This window comes from Hypanus sabinus, chromosome 9 (genome assembly GCF_030144855.1).
Source record: "Hypanus sabinus isolate sHypSab1 chromosome 9, sHypSab1.hap1, whole genome shotgun sequence".
Taxonomy (NCBI): Eukaryota; Metazoa; Chordata; class Chondrichthyes; order Myliobatiformes; family Dasyatidae; genus Hypanus; species Hypanus sabinus.
This window is the reverse complement of record NC_082714.1, coordinates 47911540-47933812: the sequence shown is the minus strand read 5'-3', so window position 1 is coordinate 47933812 and position 22273 is coordinate 47911540. Positions and strand designations below refer to the sequence as shown.

The window sequence follows — 22273 nt, the reverse complement described above, 5'->3', positions numbered from 1 at the left end:
TCTGTAACCTTCTGAGACTTCTTCTCACAAGCTCATCTGCATGTTTTGCCACTTACTTAAATGAAGGATGTCTTACAGAATCCAATTCATCCACCAGCCTGGGGGGAAAGTCGAGCACTGAGCACATCCTCACATGGTAAAGGGGAGAACTTAAGACTTCTCCACAGTCAATTCCCAAGGCCAAGACCTGGAGCTGCACAAACTGTTGCATCACTTGGCTACCCTGTGGGTGCTGGAGCAATCCTGAGTAGTCAAGCATGGAAAATCAGCCAGTGCTTCTAGTCCTATTTGCTATCCTGTGCCCATTGTCCCTCCGTGTGTGTTTGTGCCTCCAGGACAGGGTTATTTTTTTACTGAAAGAGGAAATCTATGGGCCAGACTATGTCCCCATCTTTAGAGTTTTCTTACATAGAGGGATGGTTTCCTAGCTGATCCCATTAAAGCTTGTGTAATATATAAATATTGTCAAGGCTGGCTGTTGAAATCTCCCAGATAGGTGTAGTAAAGTTGATTATTTCTGTGTAACAAGACACCTTATCCTAGTTTTCCAGCAAGCAGGAGACTTGGGAGGGAGGATGAAGTTTGCAACCTGTGTTATAGTGGATGGGACACACTATACTGAAGTGGGGAATTAGCTGCCAGCACAATATTGATCCAAGACACCCATTTTCCAATATAATTTTCCTAGATGGGCCATTCAATCTTCCTAGTCCATGTTGGTGTTAATCTGAGTGATTTAACCCTGGACTGAAACCCAGGGATCAGCATGGTTCATCTTGAACTAACCCAGACTTGCCTTGCACATAGATAGGAGCCAGGATTTTTCCAGTTGCATTCACATTGGAACTTTGGAACTAACAGAAATGTACCCCATAACCTATTTTCACAACAAACTAGGCTTAATCATTCCTGGCAAGATAAAATAAGTCCCACCCATGACAGATGTCCACCATGGCAATATGCTTCACCCATATATCGCTGCAACTCCACTATTGACAGTCTAAAGACCGGCTGTGTACAGGGCATGGGGTTAGCAACTCCTTCCTGTAAAAACCCCGAGCTACAAAAAACGCCAAAAGACTTCATCTCTGGGAGAGGAAAGATCTTCACGTTGAAGACAGAAGATGGGCTATACCTGAGGACAACTTGAAAGACTGGCCCAAGACAGAAGGCTCTTGCAGTGGCATATGCTCCGGTACGAATGATGGGCTTAAGAGGAAAGCTTGCTGTAATGCTTGGTCTGCAGAATTGGTATCTCTAGTCAGAAGTTATGGAGTAGACCTGAAATCACCAGTGGTATGAAATGGTGCTGTTTGATTGCTGGGTATTGATGTTAGCTGGAGTATGTCCTTGTTTTATAAACAGCATAGATAGCATATGCTGAGTTGAGAAATATTCCAATATTCTAATCTTTTAGGTGTCTGTATATCACCAGGCAGGAGAGAAATGTAACAATCACACCAAGCTACAGGCTTTTCCAAGGATGCAGTTAGCCAGGACAGGTGAGATATAGGCAGGAATCAAGTTGTACTAATTGTAGTGTTCCTGTCTGAGGAATGAAGTAGGTAACAGTTTGAACCTAGCAGCCTTGTGTGGGTAATAAAAAAATCCCCAAATCACTAAATTATAGCCATAATAATATTAATGAATCATTATCAAACTCCTTCAATAAAATTTCCCCTCAGAGCATTTTGACCAATTGCTCGTCACCTGTTCTGAATATGTTCATATATGACATTCATTTAGTACTGTTTCCTGCTTTGGCTTCTAACTATATGCTGAATACAAGCCTCATACATAAGACCAATGGTGATTAACTTTTCACACATGTAAATTTTCTCATCAAACACACTTTCTTTCCCATCAGTGACACGTTAAATTTGAATAATAAGGGTTTTCTCTTTTATGACCGATCTTGCTACATCCTTGTAAACTTTTCTTATTTTTAGTTTGAACCTTTAACAGCTGCTATGTTCTTGTCATGCATATACATCCTGTGCTGTTACTTTGCAGGAATATTCACACCCTACCTTTAGGTTTTTGATTTTGTTTTTAAACCATGGAGCTTCTTCCTGACCTCCTGCCAAGTCACTTGAGCTGTCGACACTGCAATGGCCAGCTGTGTGATAAATGACTAGTTCGGTTGTCTTTGTATATTTGTACCTCTCCTCCTCCACAACAACAGTGCTTATTCTTCCTCCTCTTGTACCAAGCAGGGTCTGCTTGACATTAACTAGAAATTGAGCATCCCCAGCTTGATATTAGGGTCATAAATGCACAATTGTCTGCACCACACTGCCAGTGAAACCCACACTTGTGGACAGTCAAGTTGTGTGCTGGATATTACTTTTGTGTTCACTGCCTCTATCAAAATTCTTTTCTAACTTTTTAAGCAATTTTGTTCCAGTGATTTCTGCTATTTAAATAAATTGCTCACAAACAGTATTGCTTTGGTTTCAGAAATATAACTATAATAGAAATTGTTACTTAAAGAATTTGTACTTGTAAGTCTCAATTGATTCTACTGAAGATGTTCCAAATTGTGACTCATAAGTTTTATTATAGAAGATAGTAATTAAGTGATCCATTTTGCATTTCATTAATGGAACAAAAACAATTCATTAAGAACTGAGATGTATTTTCTATGTGGAAAACAACCATTATTTTTCTTTGATTAGATAGTTAGTCAAACTAACCATTTGCACCAAATATTGTTTACTTATCAGGAACAGCAGGGCCTCATTACTAACTAGATCTATGTTCTGGGAAATGGGCACAAAATGGTTTGTAGGTTTTTGGGTATGAATGATTTATAGAGGTTGCCAATGACTAAAGCTATAAATCTTGAGGTTCTTATTCTTTGTGAGTGGAAGTCTTTATGTTGAGTCACTGTTCTCTGGTAAAATGAGGCCCTGGCTGTGAATGCATAGTTCAAGCTGCAGTGCAAATCTGGCACAATGCTGCTATCGTTTCTGTGGGCTGCTAATGCTTTTCCTCTGCTCAGCTCCCTGGCTGACCGCAGCAGGTTTCACCAGTGTGAAACACTGTTCAATAGCCGGATCTGACTGTGAAAACAATCTGCAAAATTTCAATCAGTAAGATAAATGCTGGTTAGTTTTTAAATTAATGTGATATTCATCCTTCAGTGCAAGAAAATGCCTTTGTCACTTTAGAAACCAGAGCTCCATTTGGAGTGTGTTCAATCATACCAGGGCCATGATTGAATGCTGATGTAAAGTAATCCCTTTGGTTGTTTTAAAAGTCTATATTCAATGTATTATGCACATGAGAGGAGCCCAATAAGATCCCATTCTTAACTACCTAAGGAATGAAGCTTATATTGAAAACTGTAATAATGACCATTCAGATAAGCATGAAAAGCTATTGATAACAAGCGTAAACTTGACATTTGCATAGTCAACTGTCAAGGTTGATTTTCTTAAAAAAATAGTTCATTTGCTTTGGTAACATAAAGCAACTGTTTTTATAATCCTGTAGCGTGGTAAGGCAAGACATATCAGGCTGATTTAACCTTTTCAGGAGTCTTAGACTGTTCAGATTTGTGTCTGCCTGCTTTGCTTCATAATTATGTAGCAGCAGTCCGTGACCTAAATCTATTAATCTGATTAGTTGCATTTTCAGCCGGTATGAAAAGCGTCACATTGACTTGAGAATACTCATAATCTGGAAATGGCAAAATCCAAATTTCAGAAGAATGCCTTGGTTAGAATAGGAAAGAAAGGAGCTGTTCCATCCACAAGGTGGAATTGACGAGCTGCATTTCAGCCGGTCACTCCGTTAGCTCGTTTCTTAATCTAATGAATGTAATCTGTTCACCTCAGAATTTGACCAGACCTGTTACTCTGTGCACTAAGCAGAATAGATCATTGAGCTGGAAAAGACCTAGGCTAGGTCAAAAGCCCCATAACATGCTTGCAATACATTAATACAGGATTTTTTTGTTGTTGGCCCTAGGATAATAAAATATTTTGTTGAAGCTGTTCATTCAGCTTGAAAAGTGCTTTACTACTGTGTAGGTATATACATATATGTTCCTGGATAACCAATATTATTTTAGCAAAATCTTGAAGTGAATCAGAATCTATCTCTATAAATAGCACATCTGTTTGTAAATATAAAGCATAGTTTTCTGTAGTGTGCAAACTTTCTTATGCTTTTTGCTTTCACTCCTGATTCTATTAGGATCTGAGCTATAATTTCACTGGTCTTATATGCTCCTTTTTAATCATTGAATACACAGTATATGTGTGCTGAATTCTTGCCACATTCCCATAAGCAAGTCTACACTTGCCCTAGTGACATCATAGGACGTAAGTAGCCTCCTGTTAATGAGGTGGAAGCCGTTGGTTGTTGTTGATGGATAACCCAGCACAATTAGACCTTGCCAACTATTAATCTCTCTCCACATGCCTTTTCATTGGAACAACCACTTGTAATGCTGCTAATTACTGTGCAACTGTCTCAGATATCCAATGGCATGCTTTTGCAATGGGTTGTAAAGTTTAGTTTTGCAATGAACACTAACGTTGTTTATTTAGTAGCGTACCACACAAAGTGTTGCTGAAATCCCAATCATTCGACTAAATCCAAAAGTTTCCTGACAATTGGGTTACAGCTCAAAAAAAACTTCAATATTTTCCCGGAGAATCATCAAGGGAAATTTTCTTAACTATATAAAGTTACTGAGCTCTATTAAAATGATAGTGTTTGTTGAGGGATCTGATTTTTAGTTCAGTCTTTTGATTTATATGTATTAAGTAACAGAATTACAGTAAATTACAAAGGATTGATTATTGAGACACTTGTAGGTTTCTGGATTCAGAAAGCTCAAGATGACTTTTTATTCTTTTTCCTCATTCTTGGAGGTCTGCAGAATGTATAAATAATCTAGTTATTATGAGCATTAATGAAAGGATGCCTGAAATAGCCTGAAATGCCTGATGTTTACAGTTTACAGTTACAGTTCTATAGATTTGGAATGTATGCCCACAAAAAAAGTATCTCAGGCTTGCATGTGGTGACACGTATGTACTCTGATAATAAATTTTACTTTGAACTTTATTTGAACTGAATGATGATAAGACCACTAAAACATGCAGAATCCTGTTTCACATTGGGGCAAGAACAACCGAACAGTTATGTGAGTGTACAGTGCAGAAGGAAGTTACCTCTGCGTTCTTTGCTGAACTTACCTAGTTGGTCCTCCTCCTCTGTACTTTCCCTATTCCATGCATCAGCAAGTATGTCCTATTCATTTAAATTCCTTCTTGAAAATTAATATTGAATTTCCGTCTACTACACTTCCAAGCAGTGTACTTGGTAATAACGATTCCTTACAACATAAAAACTTTTCCTTATTTTATCCTTGCTGTGTGATCTTTGCCAATGTTATTATAATGATATGAATCCCTAATGCCTTTGCAGTTTGCTCTTCCATCCTCAAAGATTTGTCTGTTTTTACCCCAAGGAGACATAATTATTGCACTCTTTTCACATTGTACCGTTTAAATTTTATTCCCTTGCCTTTAACCTTTCATAACAGGTCTTTTCATTCTTCACTGCATTGAATATCATCTGCCATTTGAAGATGTATAATTCTTTCCTTTCTCTGATTAATCTATGTATGTGCATATTAACAGCACAATCTCTCTTTGTTACTTAATCACAAAACTCAATCCATTTTTTTCAGATATTATTTCATTTTGACAAATCCCTATTGCCTGTCATTTAATAATCCTTGTTCTTCCAAATAACAATTAATGTTCTTCTGGATTACAGTAATGAAAGTCACAGCATCCAATGCCAGACTGCCTGTCATAAAAGCAGAAAATCTGGAAATACTCAACAGTTCAGGAAGTCTTTGGAAAGAAAAATGAAGTTACTATTTCATGGTCTATAGTTATTGGTTTATTTCCCTCCCCTCTTTTATGAGCATTTACTGTCCTCTCCACTGGCACCACTTCCATTGACCATGAATAGAATCTCTGTAATTTCTTCTCTTGCTTCTATCAGCAACCATCTGAACCTGATGGCTTTTCCAATTTAAGCTCAACCAACTCTTGAATTAGATCCTCTCAATCCATTTCTATCTAACTTTGCTTGCCTGACTCCCTTGCCCTTTATTCAGCCTCTTCTTAAATGGAGACAATGAAAGGCACTCATTTCAAATTTAAGCTGTGCATTCTGGATTATTTCCTTTTGGCTCTCTGATCAGTCATATCCCCTGACTATCCTACTCTTCACATTTTTAGGATGTCTATTTATTACCTTCCATGTTAACATCAACACTATTTTTCCTGATCAGTCCCTTTAGAATTTTCTGTATCTATAATATTCTGATTGATTCACTACAGGATTATGACAAAATGATTTACTTTACTATGTTTTAGTTAGTATTAATCACAACTCCTTTAATCACCACAGCAATGTATGAACCTGGTTTATCTTTACCTTTGCCTGTTCATTGTTTTACCTAATGATCTATATTTGTGATACTCAGATCATAGGAATATAGAAATTGGAAATCAAATTTTAATTTATTTTGCTCTTGATATGTTAAATGTCTTGAACGGCAGTGCTGAAGGATGTAGATCAATAGAGTAAAAGCACAGAGATATATAACAAGATGGCAGGTTATTCTGTAGAGATCCCATGGATAAGAATATAAGAACAAATGAAATAGGACCAGGAATTCGCCTTCTAGCCCATCAAGGCTGTTCTGCCATTGAATAAGATTAATGGGCGATATGGCCATAGTTACCAGCTATCTGCCTTTTCCCTGTAACCCTTAATTCCCCTGCTATGAGAAAATTTTAATATATATTAAATGAAGTAGCCTCTACTGCTTTGCTGGGCAGAGTATTCCACAGGTTCACTATGCTCTGGGAACAGTGGTTTCTCCTCATCTCCATCCTAAATCAATCATCCTTAATCTTGAGGCTATGTCCCCTCGTTCTGGTCTCACTTACCAGTGGCAACAATTTTCCAGCCTCCATCCAATCTATCCCTTTATAATTTTATGTGCTTCTATAAGATCCCCTCTCATTCCTCTGAATGTCACCAACTATATCCTCAGGTGATCCAATCTCTCCCTTCACTTTCAGAATCAACCGAGTGAACCTCACGTGCAACATCTCCAAAGCCAGTACATCTTTCCTCTAGTAAGGAGACCAGAACTACACACAGTATTCCAGATGCAGCCTCATCAGTATCATGTATAGTTGCAGCACAACCTCCCTTTACTGAACTTTTTTCCCTCTAGAAATGAAGACCACCTGATACCATTTGCCATCCTGATACTCTGTTGCACCTGCAAATCAACCTTTAGTGGTTCATGGATAAGCACTCCCAAGACTCTCTCCACAATAGCATGCTGCAATCTTTCATCATTTAAATAATACTGTAATCTGATCTTCTATTTTCCCTTCCAAAGTGGATGACCTTGCATTTACCGGTGTTGACTTCCATCTGCCAGACCCTGCCCACTCACATAACCTATCGATATCACTCTGCAGACTCTGCAGTCTTCCAGTGAGTTAACTTCCTTATTCTTTTCAGTACACCTGCATTTGACTTTCAGTGTTGTTGAAGGTTTACAAAAGTGATTTTACAAAAACTGTGTGATTAAAAATGAACGGAAGTATGTAAATTTCTTGGGGCTCAGTCATGTCCTAGTTTCTCTGGCAAAATGAATACGGGCCTCAGTTGTATGAAAATGGTGTGGTGTTAAATAAGGTTTGATTATTAAATTACAGGAAATGAATTCAGTATGGGGAAAAAATTGGAAAAGGTTACCTTCTATTCCTTTCAAAATCCATTGAAGATAACTTCTTCCTGTTGCTCAATAGTAACCACTGTGCCTTTAAGGTAGTTAAATAGAGGGGTCTAGTGCAGAAACTCAGCACTCCAGAAGTAAATCTGGGAGAGGGAAGAGAAAACACTGTCCTTCCTCAGTCTATCACACCACTGTGGAACCAAAGCTTCATAATATCTTGCCCACCTCATCACAAAGTCACCCCTGAAGATGAGAGCCATAATTTCCTGAAGATGCCTACTTGATCATTATGATTTGAAATCTGACCACAGTGTAACCACTGAGAGGTAACAGACAAAAAGGGGATTTAAGGAGGACATTTTGCAGCCAGAAACTGGTGACTACCTGGAATATAGTGTCAAGATGAGCACTGAAATCACCCAAACATAAAGGACTATGAGCCAAATGCTGGTAGATGAGTTTCACGTGAAATGGTACCCACTAGTTGGTGATGATGTACTTTGAATGTCCTTTTACACGTTTTATGACACTTTCAGTTGCTCACAGCTTGAACATAAGACACTTGAAATGAAAATATTTGATGACATAATTTATTTTTGATGTTTAATGGACAAGAGAATATCACTTGCTTGTTTTCTTCCCTTTGAGATAATTAGTTCCAATGATTTCAATGTGGTAGATAGTTCACTTTTAAGTATTGGATCTGTCAATACCCAAAAATGTATATTATAAACACAGACTTGTAGACTACTGGGTTTAGAAGCCAGTGAAATATTTTTGTAAACGTTGCTGGGTAGATCTGCAAATATTTCAATATCTATATATATCACAAAATATTCCTCTACTGCTCATATAAAAGACACTTATCTGATCTTGAATTACTGTTTATGTTCCCAGAATCTTCTGGTGCTAAATGAACATGGTCAAAACCAAAATACTGAGATGTGGAAATCTAAAGCAGGAAGAGGAAGTGCTGGAAACACCAGAGCAGTGTGTCAGCACTTGTGGTCGTGCGTCGAGTACAGACCCTGCTACACAACATATTTAGAGGGTCCACGCTTGCAACTTCAGCTCATCAGGATTGATCTGGCATGTTTCCACTATTTTTCACTCTTGTCTTGGCTCTTACCCTTCTCATGAAACATGTCCAGTTATTAGTTTACCTCCTAAATCATTTGCTATAAAGCAATGGTTTCTCAGTGTAGGACCTGGTTGCTGTTTATGCTTCCTTTTATCTTTATTTACACAGATTTGAATAGCTTTGAAAATGCAATAGACACATCAGTAGCCGGGCAAATGGTTCAAGTTAGCTATCAGTCCAGAAAGCTCATCTGTCAAGACATATTTATCCGCAGACAAGACTTGGGGACTCCTTATATTTTAATATTTCACCCGATTGATCAGTTTTAATAAACATTCGATCAGAAAAGAAGAAAGCCTTGCACTTAAATGGCATTCTTCATGATCTCAGTTGTGAGGGGCCTCCGTCGGTCAGAGTTGACCATGGATGTTGCATCCGAACTGTCTAAATACACAAGCCTGGGCAGTACAATATGGAGAGCAGGCTGTTACCCATGCAGCAAGTTCCCCCTCTCCATGCATCTGATGAACCCAGAGGAACGGCAGAGACCAATACAGGTTGGTACCAGTAGCATCACAGGAGTTGCCAGTCAGCATTGAACTGCTCCAGGGTCTCCAGCTCCGGATTTTTCCTTTGGGGTTTACTTCTGAAGCCTTCCCCATGAGTGGGTATAGTGCAAGGCAACGGAAGTTTGAGATTGGAGCTGCCAACCACAACTGACAGGCCCCATCTGCCCGAAGCGACTGATTTTAAGGCACCAGTAATCTGCCTTTGCCAGGTTACAAACTACACTAAAACCAATGAAATACACTTTAGAAGTTTGATCATTGAAAGATGGGAGAAGTGGCAGCCAATTTTAACAAAGGTCTGACAAGCAGCAGTGTAACAATGACTAGATAACCTCTGAATATTTTTTATTGATCAAGAGGCAAAAATTCTCCACAATGCCAAGGATAACTTTTTTGCTCCTCTTCAACTAGTCCCCTAGATGCATAATTTTCATCTACTTGAAGACAGACAGGACTGCGGTGTAACTTCTCACCAAAAGACGGCACTTCATTCAGTGAAGTTGATACTACACTGGAGAGTCAATGTAGGTCTTCGGACTGCACCTTGAACCTAAAACCGATGAACACAAGAGACATGAGAACTAAATCCAAACTACAGCTGGTATACACTGAGGAGGAAGGGATAGGTTTCCAATTTAAACTAATCCTATCTCTGGATTGGAAACATCCACCTCCAAGAAGGATTCATCAAAAAGAGCAGGAGTCTTGTCCAAGAAGTGGTTTCTTCAGCAAGGTTAATTTTATTCCCATTTCCTCTGACCCAGGTGAGATTGACAAGTCAGATTGGGATTAAAATTGGAAACGTTTCTCATCAGCTCACTAATTAAGCATGTCCGCTGCATACAGTGAAATTAACTTGGTATTTCTTTAACATTCCAGTACCCTAACAGGGTTACAGTTAAACTGAATGGTTTCTTCCTCAATTTCCTGAAACTTATCTTTTGGCCAGAAATAAATGAACTGTTTGATAAGTGGTTCATACTAAATGAAAGAAAGAATGTCACACTGTTCTGCCTAACCCTTCTGTATCATTATATCAGTCAAGGAGTGCATGTGCAGGCATGTCAATACTATAGGTGTAGGATTACTAAGTGTAATTAGCATACAGAAGATTACTGCTTGGGGATTATAGAACTGTCAACAAAATAAAAATAGTTGGCCTGACTCTGTGGAATTCTACTGTTCAGCTCTTTACTTTAAACTGCCCGGAAGCTGCATATCTTCAGCAAATCAGTCCTAATATGAGTTCATAGGTAACAGATTTATTATTTTTTAACATTTAGTTAGACTCATTCGTCACTGAAAAGCTCCATCAATTCCTCCCCTGGGTTTATTTTGAGGTAGATGAAAGTCAATCAGTAAAGGCTGTTAATAGTCAAGAGTTAATCACAGTGTGGTGACAGCTTCCATTTCTAGATTGCACTTCTACTTTGATTTGATGTTAATCATCTCCAAGAAACCCAGCTCCAAAGGTGCAGAAGGTTTCATGACATTCCTGGTTTCTCATACAGAATAATGTACTGAGATGGTTTAGAGTGGATAGCAGTGAAGCACAGCATAACATCAGTCCAATGCAACCACGTCCTATTACTCACAACATCAAGGTTTTGGAATATGCTAGGAATCTTCAGTAACTAGTCCTCACTGTAATAGCCATAACAGAAATATGGCGGAAGTGTTGCTGTAGCCACACATGAGATTTCCACAGCAATAATGGCAAAGGACGGAAGAAATCAAAGCAGAGGTAGGCCACTCAGCACCTTAAACCTGCTCCACCATTCAATAAGGTCATGGATGGATGATCTTTTACTTCAGTTTCACTTTCCCGTACCTCTTGTTTCCCTTAAAATCTATCAGTATGTCCTAGAGTCTTGAGAGAAAGGAAATGAGAGAGATTGAGTACAAAGATGACTAAGGCATGACCCCCCAACATTTCTTTGACCTCTAACCTGTTTTCTGATAGGCTCTTTGGTTTAGCATCTCTCTCATGTTTATCACAGCACACAATGTGTCAATCAGTAATGAAAGGAGTGGGAGGACAGGCATTAGTTTAAAGTTGGACTCTGGGAGCTCTTGATCTTGATAAATGAACAGCAGCATTGGTAGCTTCATATGTTTGTACCTTGTGGTTTTCCTTGATTCATGTAAAGTACCCAACTATCAAACACTATTGGGACTGGCTGTACGCTCTTCCCCATTTTTACCCTTAACTTCCCTCAGAAATGGTGCAGGAGTTTCAAAGTCCAACATTGGGAGAGATAACTTGTATCTAATTGTTTCAAATATTAAGAGTTCTGTGACATCGAATGATTTTGAAGCTCATTGCTATTGCCATGCATTCAATTAACTGAGCATCTGTAGAAGCAAAGCTCAGATCTGCATCCACTGGACATATAATAAATGTAAGCTCATTTCTTTTATATTGTGAGACCAAGATAGAAAAGCAATTTCTGCCATTTGTAAGTGATGAGTGAAGAGTAATTTCTTACCCATTGTACCTGAGCACAGCCAAGAAATCTAGCAGACAGAATTTTTCCAAGGATGAATTGAAAGGAAGTTCCTGTTTTCTGCTACCTTCCTCCATAATTATTACCCTCTCTTCAACTCCACTGGGATCTTCCCATAAGTGTAGAGCTATCTCCACCCCAGTGATAATCTCCCCATTCTCTTTCGTGAATTTCTCTGTGGTATTCCTGAGATTTTTTTCCCTCTGAACTAATCATAAATACCTCCCTTTGCCCCTACTCATTAATCAACTTCTAGCTTCCTGCCCATCTTTTCCCAATCTTGTCATCAATTCATCACAACACTCTCCAATCTTCTCTCTTGCACTCTGTTCTTTCCTGCCCAAAAGTCACTTTCTACAATCTTATTCATCATTAATCTCCTCTAAAGCACATCCTCTGATCTGCTCTTGCCTACACACCCACGTCCCTAGTTATCCATATTCCTCTTCTCTCCAGCATATCTCCCATTATCCTTCTGATTATTTCTCCCCAACTCCAAAACGGAGATCTTGGAGATGGGATACTTCCAAGATTTGCTGGCAGATAAATAAGAGGATGAACTAATTGTTAAAATTAATTGCCAGGGAAACCTGAAGACCCATTAGGGAATGTATGCTTAATTTACAAACATTATTGGTGAACACAACTGGGCTATCAGATACAGTATTATATTGCTATTTAAGAAAGCATCTAAGTACATTAGAAACTGTTCAAAGAATGTTTCCTAGGGTGATAAATGGAATGGATGTTTAGTCTTATGAAGAAAAGTTATACAAATTAGGCTGGTATCCGTTGCAGTTTAGAAGAGTAAGTGTGTACTTGATTGGAACATAAGGATTCTGAAGGATCTTGACAGGATGGGTGTGGAGACCATGTTTCCCCATGAAGAAAGTTTCAAATTAGTTTAATAATAAGAGTTCGTCCATTCAAGAGGGTTTTTTTTTCAACTCTTCAAAGTGGGCAAAGTCCTTTAATAATTTAAAGGTGGGGTAAATAGATATTTGACAAGAAAGAAGGCAAAAAGCTATTGCAGGTAGACAGGAATGCAGAGTTGAAGTTACAGTCAGGTCACCCAAGATTTCAAGGAGTTAACTGGCTAACTCAACTCCGGAACATCTGTTCAGCAAAGCTGCATACATCAGGATGCTCATTATCGACTGCAGCTCAGCATTCAGTATCATCACACTCTCAAAACTCTTCAATAAACTTCAAGATCTTGGCTTCAATACCTCCTTGTGGAATTGCATCCTCGATTTCCTCACTTGCAGACCTCAGTCAGTTCAGATTGGTAACAACATCTCTTCTGAAACCTCCATTAGTATAGACACACCACAAAGCTGTGAGCTCCCTACTCTACTTGCTTTACACTGATGACTGTGTGGTTAAATACAGCTCCAATGCCATATTCAAGTTTGCTGATGACCACTATCATACGCCAAATCAAAGGTGGTGATGAACCAACATATTGGAAGGAGATTGATAACCTGGCTGACAATGACAAACTCTTACTCAACGTCAGCAAGACCAAGAAGCTGATTATTGCCAACAAGTGGAGGACACAAGAGTTTCATGAGCCAGTCCTCATCAGAGGATCAAAGGTGGAAAGGGTCATCAACCTTCAATTCCTCAGTGCTATCATTTCAAAGGACCTATCATGGGCCCAGCATGTAAGTACCATTAGAAAGAAAGCATGGCAGCATCTTCCTTAGGAGCTTATGAAGGTTCGGCATGACATCTAAAACTTTGACAAACTTCTATAAATGTGTAGTGGAGAGTATCTTAACTTGCTGCATCATGGCCTGGTATGGAAACATCAATGTTCTTGAATGGAAAATCATACAAAAAGCAGTAGATATAGCCCAAACCATCACAGGTATAGCCCTCCCCACCTCTGAGCTCATCTACACAGTGTTGTCGCAGGAAAGTAACATCCAACGTTAAGGACCCTTACCACCCAGGACAAGCTCTCTTCTCACTGTCCAATCAGGAAGAAGGTACAGGAACTTCAGGGCTCACACCACCAGGTTTAGGAACAGTTGTTACCCCTTAACCATCAGGGTCTTGAACCAAAGGGGATAACCTCATTCAACTTCACTTTCCGTATCACTGAAATGTTCCTGCAACCTATGGACTCACTTTCAAGGACTCGTTGTCTCATGTTCTCAATATATATTGCTTATTTAGCTATTTAGCTATTTATTTATTGTTATTATTACTATTTCTTTCTTTTTGTACAGTTTGTTGTCTTTTGCGCATTGGTTTGTGTGCTGAGTTGGTGCAGTTTTTCATTGATTCTATTATGCTTATTGATTATGACTTCAAGAAAAAGAATTTCAGGATTGTATATGGTGACATATCTGTACTTTGATAATACATTTACTTTGAACTTTGAACCCCTTAGCTAATCCACACATTCAAATGGACCCTTTAAAGAATTAATAGCCCACCATTTCTAATTGTCTTGCTTATTTTGGGTCACAATTTGTTTGGAAATGCTGATGGAAAGTATTTTTTCTTATTGAAATATGATAATATTGCCTGCATTAATTGTGAAAGGAGATATGCTAATTGTGACAAAGTCATTAAAAGATTGAAGAAAATCGCTGTATTATTTCCAGCTGAACAATTACTGCAGGACAAAGGGACACAGGTAGAAACTTGAGAGAGTGGAGTTGTTTACTGCTGTGGAGATGCAGTTACTCCCATAAAGAGTAATTAAAGTCCAGACCGATCCAGGGATAGAATGGAAAAATCTAAAAACTCTTATTTGTCAGCAAGTTTGGCATTCTCATGTTAGGTTTCTGCGATAGCTTCAGAGGTGTGTCAATCTCCCTTGTTTATGCTTACCTGTGTGATTATTATGAAGTCCAGCATCCACTAAATAGCTTGAATAAACAGAGGTGTCGTGTCACACATTTATTTCAAGATGTTAGAGCCTAGAATGTCTTTTGATTGGATATGAGTAGACTATGAATCAGTTCAGGCAGCTAAGTAGAAGAGTATCTGGTCTGGGTAATAGATATGGAGCAATAATACAGCCAAAATCTGAGGCTACGCTAGGTAGAGTCGCAGGACAATGCAGATGTTGACATCTGAATGAACATATGAAGGGGCTGGAGGAGATCACTGAGTCAGGCAGCATCCATGGAGGGAAATGAACAGTTGAACATGAACACATTTTGGGCCATCCACTTCAGGCTGACCTAGTTATTGCTCACAGCAAAGCGAGCCCAAGGGTCAGCTCCAGGGTAATACTGTTCTTTGTGCCATGACACTGATGAAATAGCATTATGACATCTTACTTACTTTTAACTGGAATATTCCAGTCTATTATTATTTGATTATTACTCATGAGGATCAGTAAATTCAAAAACTTCGAAGTCTTATCCTTTAATTTTGTTAAAAATTCATAAACAATATGGTTACTTAGAGTTATTTTCTAACTCATTATTATTCATTCACTGCAAAACTTCTGAAATTATTTTTTTAAATAATTTCTTCAGTATCCATACTTGGTTATTATCAAAACAAAAATGGAAACATTTGCATCACATGTCATCCCAAAGTAACTTAGAAGTGTAGCTACTGTTGTGATGTAGGAGCAAAGAGTAATAGAGAAAATATCTGTGTTATGTTACTTCTGTTTAAAAGTACCGTGGGTTAACAACGAAGAATCATATTCTGGAAGAATTAGAGAACTTTTGTTTACAGTAATAAACAAACACATCTTAACCCAGCCACGTGCTGGAACATTCTAGCATTCCTGTACATGCTCAGTGCTCTGTCCAATCATGTACTGGCACATCATTGCACGTGATATCACCACAATCTGTATCTGTATCTTAAAACCAATCTATGTTACCCAGTGGTCCATAAATTCAGATAAATTACAAGCAGTTTTCTTGTCCTTACTGTATTCAAAATTGCCACACAGTGAAAAATAACCTTATGGCTGACCCATGTCTATAACTAGAGTGTACATGACTATATTAATTATGCATCCCAAAAATGTTATTAAAATTTACAAAAATGATAGGTTCTAGGATATGAAATGCTTGGCACTTTAAAGTACCGCTCCATAAGTCAACAGTATCTCTCAACCCAGATTAATTCAGGGAAAGCGTGCTACTTTGAAAATCTCTCTAATTTTCTAGCACTAATATTAAAACAGGTAATGTAATGTGCATAGTAATTGAATTGATTAGACTCAATTTGGAATGTGTGATTTAGTGATTTATTTATTTATTCTGGTCTTTCAAGCAGTGTAGCCCTAGCAATTCCTGACAGGATCAGTTTAACCCTAACCTGATCACACCTACCCAGTACATTTTTGACTGTGGAGGAAACTGGAGCATTCGGGGAAAAGCCACGCATTCCACAGTGAGGACGTATAGGCTCCTTACAGAGGATGCTGGGATTGAACTCTGAAGTCTATGGCCCTGAGCTGCAGTAGCATCGTGCTAACCACTATGCTACTGTGGCACCCACTCAGGTAAATTCACGCCCATCAGAAATGGTGCTGACATTTATTCAAGTGACTGTGTCTGTCATTTCTCTGTTGAGGGGTTCATGTTCCCAGCAGAAAATGGAGCATCATATCCAGAGTACGGCTGTATAGCACGATGCTACTTTGGAAAAGTCATCTGTGACATGATACTGACACAGGGATAGTTGAGTGAACAGCTACAGGGGCAAGTTCAGGCTTCCCATACATTTAAATTCCTACAAGATATGCTATACTTAGCAAGGAATGCTGCTTCCCGTCTTCAGCTGCTGAGATGTTCGTTTGGTGGGATATCCTGGTCATTCAGGGTAGGTCATACCTTCAGGTATGATGTAAAGACATGCCTAGCAGTGAAAAGACCATTCACTTAGAATCTTCAGAAAATCCACTTCTTCCTTGGGTCTGACTTATAATGTATTTGTACTTTGAGGTTTTCCAAATCTGTCATCATTGAGGTACGTGGTATTCTGCTCTTTTGCCTGGGCTGAAGATCCAGTTAAAATTGAGACAATATCCTCACCACAGTAGCTAAAGCAGAACTCAGTGGTGTCTTAAAATGTTCTACCCACAACAAGGAGGTAACCAAGCTGCATTATTCACAGAAAGAGATAAGTTCATCTACTTTCATTTCGGTTGGCAACTAGAGCACTGTGTTTTCCATGAGGGCAGGCAGTCATAGACCATACTTGGGCCTGCAATGACTTTCATTAATAATCCAGAAGCATGTTACCAATTGGAAAGGTTCTTGTTCTGTCTTCTTCCCCCTTCCTTTTCAGTCTTGATACAGGGTCTTGGCCCATGCATCAACTGTTTAATCCTCTCCTGCCTGCCTGCCTGGCTGCCTGCCCTGCTGAGTTCCTCCAGCATTTTGTGTCTGTTGGTGAATAGCATGTTTCTGGGAAGCACACATGATATCTTTATCCTCAAATGGACATTTTTCTAATATAAAAGATTATATATTTGCAGAGTGATTATTCAATGTCTTCAATGATTCAATGGCACCAGCAAATAACACTTCCTCGTGTGACATCTTCTAGATAGTCCACAAAACTGTTTATTTCACTCCTTCTATGTCTCCTTTTTTACCTGTTAGAGCCTGTGATTTACAGTTTGGAGATTAATTAAGTGGTTTAATACTTTACCGCCTCCAAGAAAATCCCAGGAGCTGAGGCAAAGAAGATTAGAGACAGGGCACAAGCCCATGATCGATCAAGTGTAGAGGAAAATTGAAACACTGAGGTAAATGTGGAAGGCAAGCGAGTGTTCAGCACTGGCTATCTGCCCCCTGCTTGCTGCTGTGATCGCTCTCTTGTTCATTGCTGCTGGATGAGGTGTTAGTGCGTGATGGCCCATCACTCACTGCGGCCGAGGGAAGACCTCTGCGTTTGAATAGTCTCTCTCTCTCTCCCTCATTTCCATCGGACGATGTTACCGGAGTTCTGCAATTTATGGATTGGACTGGACTCTTTCAGTTTTATTTTTTTTGTATTCTGTATTTTCGCCTGTTCTTTCTGGTTGCCATTTGGTGCGATTTGCTAGGTTCTTTTGTGTGGCAGGGATAGGGGTTTGATGTTCTTTTTTCTGCATGGGGGGAGGTTAATGATCATGTTGATATTTGCGAGATTTGGTTTTTTTTGCGGGTCGGGGAGGTTGATGTTTTTCTTTGAACTACTTCCAAAATTTTCATTGTTTTGTAGATGTCTGGAGAAGTCTAACCTCAGAGTAGTATACTGCATACACACTTTGATAATAAATTAAATTAAATTTTGAACCTTTACACTCTGTGCAGTGAGTGGCAAGTTAGGAGAACATGGTAGAGATTTGCTGTGGCCATTGGCTGGAGGAATTAATTCTGAGGAGGGAAGAGCAATTATAGTCGAACATCAATGGAATGTGGTAACGTTGCCTGGCATCTGCATTCATGTTCATTGTCTCTCACTGGCTAAATCTCAATTTGTCCTCATCTATCACAAGCACCTATGGACTTCCTCATTATCTGGGGGCTCTGAGCAGGACCGAGCAATCATCTTTTCTCACTTTTATGATGGAGGGATAATCACAGATGAAGCACTTGAAGATGGTTGAGCTGAAGAGCATCTACCCTGAAGAAATTCTGAAGCAATGTCTTGGAGGTCCAACGTCACACAGACATCTTCCAGAGTCAGTATTTGAGGAAGGATCTAGGACACAGCAGGGCACAGATCAGTTGGAAAGTTGGATGGAGTTATTGCAGATTGAATTTAATCCAGACAAGTGTGAGGTGATGCACTTTGGGAAGTCAATTTCTGGTAGGACACATTGAGAAAATTGTGAGGACCTTGGGAAGTTGATGTGCACAGGGACTTTGAGGAACTCCATTGCTCCCTGATAATGGAGACACAGATGGATAAGGTAATATAGAAGGCACTTAGTATGTCTATCTTCATGGGCTGTGACACAGTGTAAGAGTTTGGGAAGCATTTTGCAGCTGTAGGCAATATTGTTGGACTGTATTTTGTACTGTTCTGGTCACCATGCAACAGGAAGGATGTGGTACAAAAAAGTGCCGAAGAGATTCACCAAGATGTTGTCCGGAATGGAAGCATGTAGGTATAAGGAGAGAATGATAGACTGGATTTAATCTCACTGGAATGTAGGAGGCTGAGAGATAAACTTATAGAGGTTTATAAAGATATGAGGAACATAGATAGAATAGAAAGTCAGAATTTTTCTTCCAGGGCAGGGGAGTCTAGAACTACACAGCACAGGTTTAAGGTGATAGAACAGAAATTTAAAGGAGAACTGAGGGGTAAGTTTTTCACACATCTTGATCAAATGAGAAGAGATGGTGGGGGCAGATGCAATTACAAAGGTTAAAATGCATTTGGATGGTACTTTGATTGGATAGGAGAAGAGGGATACAGGCCTAATGCAGGTATATACAACTAACATAGGTAGCATCACAGATGAAGAAGGCTGAAGGTCTGTGGAGAGGAATGGTTGATGGAGAGCTGATAAGATCCTGATGTGTACGTATATTAGCAAACCTAACTGTTGGTCAGTTGGAGCCAGGTGACGTGTTATTTTCTTTTAATCTTTAAAAAGACAATCTGCCATAAGACTTTCCATTCCCAGATTTAAATAAGATGGTACAAGGGCAGGTGTCACTACCAAAATGCAACTTCAGTAGTCTAAATAATGTAGTGATGAGATCATAAGACATAGGAGCATAATTAGGCCATTCGGCTCATCAAGTCTGCTCTGCTATTCCATAATGGCTGATTTAACATCCCTCTCAACCCCCTTCTCCTGTCTTCAATCCGTAACATTTAACACTTTCATTAATCTTGAACCTATCAACCTCCACCTTAAATGTGCCCAGTGGCTGGCACAGCTATCTGTGGCAATGAATCCCACAGATTCACTAGGTCTGGTTAAAGAACTTCTTCCATATATCTGTTCTAAATGTACACCCCTCAATTTTGAGGCTGTGCCCTCTGGTCCTAGACTCCCCCACTAAAGGAAATATCCAAAGAGCACGCATTATTAAATCATGCCGAAGAGTCTCGGCCTGAAATGATGACTATAATTTTTTCCAGAGATGCTGCCTGGTTTGCTGAGTTCCTCCAACATTTTGTGTGTGTTGCTTTCAATATTCAATAGATTTCAATGAGAACCCTCCTCATTCTTTTAAACTCCCGTGAATACAGGCCAAGAGCTAGCAAACGCTCCTCATATGTTAATTCAATGCCAGCATATATTTTCTCATATAACGAGCCCAAAACTGCTCACAATACCCCAAATACAATCCAACCAGTGCCTTATAAAGCCTCAGCATTACATCCTCATTTTTATATTCTAGTCCTTTCATAATGAATGCTAACATTGCATTTGTCTTCCTTACCACTGACTCAAACTGAAAGTTAATCTTTAGGGAATCCTGCATGAGGACTCCAAAGTCCCTTTGCACCTCTGAATTTTGAATTGTTCCCCATTTAGAAAATAATCCATGCCTTTAATCCTTCCGTCAAAGTGCATGACCATGCAATTCCCTACACTATATTCCATCTGCCACTTCTTTGCCCATTCCCTCAATCTGTATAAATCCTACTGCAGACACCCTGCTTCCTCAACATGCTGTACCAACCACTCCACCTTTCTTCTTATCATCTGAAAACTTGGACACAAAACCATCAATCCCTTCATCCAAGTCATTGACATATAACATGAAAAAGAGTGATCCCAACACAGACCAGTGTAGCACACCACTAGTCACCAGCAGCCAACCATAAAAGGCCCCCTTTATTACTACTATTTGCCTCCTGCTGGCCAGCCAATCTTCTATCCATGCTAGTGCTTTCCCTGTATTACCATGGGCCCTTATCCTGCCTCATGTGTGGCACCTTAGCTTTCTGAAAATTCAAGTAAACAACTTCCACTGACTCTCCTTTGTCTATCCTGCCTTTATTTCCTCAAATAATTCCAACAGACTTGTCAAGCAAGGTTTCCACTTGAGGACTCCATGCAGATTTTGGCCTATTTTATCATGTGCCTCCAACTACATACTTAACATCTTTCCAACCACTGAAGTCAGGCTGATTGACTGAAAATTCTCTTTGCTCTGCCTCCTTCCCTTCTTAAAGAGTGCAGTAACATTTGTAATTTTCCGGTCCTCAGGAACCATTCCAGAATCGAGTGATCCTTGAAAGATAGAAACATAGAAAACCTACAGCACAATACAGGCCCTTTGGTATAGTGCTGTGAATGTCTTCTCTTCCCTTGTCAGCTAAGGTTGCCTCTTCCTCCCTTTTGTATGCTGAGTCATCTTTGGGATATATTGTTTTTGCACCTTCTGAATTGCTCCCAGAACCTGCAGCCATTTCTGTTCTGCCACCATCCCTTCTAGTGTCCCTTTCCAGTCATCTACTGCCAGCTCCTCTCATGCCTCTATAATTCCCTTTACGTCCACTCTAATACTGATACTTCTGATTTTAGCTTCTCCTCTTCAAACTGCAGGGTGAATCCTATCATATTATAATCGCTGCCTTTACCTTAATCTCCTCAATCAAGTCTGGGTCATTACATAACTCCTAGCACAATACAGTGCTGTGCTGAACACATACTTATTTTAGATATTACCTAGGGTTACCCATAGCATTCTATTTTTCTAATAGATCAGTGGACCAGGAAAATAAACACAACCTGACAAAAGCCGACACATTTATCTGTATACATTGTGAATGTTGAACTTTGCAAGTCTTTCTGCCAATGAAATGAAAGCAAATAGAGAGGATGTCTTAGTCATCTAAAACAAGGGGAATAGTATACTGATTAGGCCAAGCTCTTCAACAGTACTGGAATCTTAAGCAAAAGCAAAATAGGGAATTTTGAAGAAGTCAAGTGAGCAAACCACCATGAGGCAAGATCAGTTCCCTACAAAGAAGCATCAACACCCCCCACCTGCCAAGCAAGCAATGGCAAAGCCCCCAATAAAGACTGTGATCTGCAGTACAACAAAAAACAATTGTTCACCCCGAGAGTTCAACATACCACAGGCTTTCTTGCTCCCTAATAAAGGGAAAAAGAGGTGTCCCCTTTCACAACAAATGGAGAGACATAACAAAGCAATTCACTGATTTACGGTGTTAAAGGTCTGTCATGCTGCTTGTTTTTCCTGATTTCTCTGCCCAGAGAATTGGCAGCAATCTCTCTCATACCAAAGAGAGGGAAAAGGCAAGACATCAAAGGTAGAAACTAAGCCATTTTAGTAGATGAACATGAAGGACTCAGAAGCGAGTGCCATTGTAACTCTACCTTGCCTATTCTCTCTCTTACATG

The 22273-nt window shown here is 39.4% G+C and overlaps 1 long non-coding RNA gene across 1 annotated transcript in view; it reads left to right on the top strand.

The window, feature by feature from the left end:
- Positions 1-11096: 11096 nt before the first annotated feature.
- The window catches only part of LOC132399364 (uncharacterized), a 107919-nt gene continuing 96742 nt past the window's right edge, over positions 11097-22273 (top strand). Inside the window, exon 1 of the long non-coding RNA XR_009513978.1 lies at positions 11097-11189. This is a non-coding gene — a long non-coding RNA (uncharacterized LOC132399364). The remainder of the gene's footprint in view (positions 11190-22273) is intronic.